General features: G+C 33.9%; 1 non-coding gene across 1 annotated transcript; it reads right to left on the reverse strand.

Moving 5' to 3' along the window:
• Nucleotides 1-402: 402 nt before the first annotated feature.
• LOC144456084 (U6atac minor spliceosomal RNA) lies at nt 403-526 on the reverse strand. Its single transcript, XR_013484988.1, has one exon. It is a non-coding gene; the product is annotated as a U6atac minor spliceosomal RNA (small nuclear RNA).
• Between the last annotated feature and the right edge of the window lie 240 nt (nt 527-766).

The following is a 766-nucleotide window of genomic DNA, read 5'->3' on the forward strand; positions in this document are numbered from 1 at the left end:
AAGGTTTTGTTGGATACTGAAACATATGTATATTCTTTAATATTCTCATTTAGAAGTCACAGTAATAAAATCAAATAAAAAATTTTGACAATCTATTCTGCTCTATATTTTCCTTCTTGCTTGCCTTTCTGTTGAATTGATCTGTGAAAGAAGATTACTAAAATCTATTATTGTGGTTTTCCTATCAATGGCTTTTTGCTTAGTTTTTTTCTTTTAAGAAAGATGACATACTGTTTGGTGCATATATATATGATAGTGTTATTTTTCATTATTGATGGTGCCTTCAATCATAACATAGTTTCTTTGTTTTTGTACATCATTTTTTGTTGTTGCCTTAGCTGAGGATTAGATTTTGTTTACTCCTTCTTTTAAAAATATCTCTTTATTTGTCTTATATGTTTCTTACATACATGATTAGATATCACAGAATAGATGCAATGCCATAATCATACGTGTGCTGAAAAGGTCATTAGAGCCTCTTCCATCTTTATCAAGTGGAATGCTAACCTTCTTTTTCACGCAACATGAAAGGCAACATGGCATAATGGATATAGAGTTGAAAAGTCCTAGGTTTAAATCCTGCCTGTGGCTGTTACTGGCTATTACCTGGATCAAGTCATTGAGGTTTTCTTGGCAGAGATACTGGAGTGGTTTGCATTTCCTTCTCCAGTTCATTTTACAGATGAGGAAACTGAGGCAAAGAGGAGTAAGTGACTTGCCCAGAGTCACACAGCTAGTGTCTGAGGTCAGGTTTGAACCCAGGAAG

Source organism: Phascolarctos cinereus, unplaced genomic scaffold (genome assembly GCF_003287225.1).
Source record: "Phascolarctos cinereus isolate Bilbo 61053 unplaced genomic scaffold, phaCin_HiC Scaffold_2;HRSCAF=192, whole genome shotgun sequence".
Lineage (NCBI taxonomy): Eukaryota > Metazoa > Chordata > Mammalia > Diprotodontia > Phascolarctidae > Phascolarctos > Phascolarctos cinereus.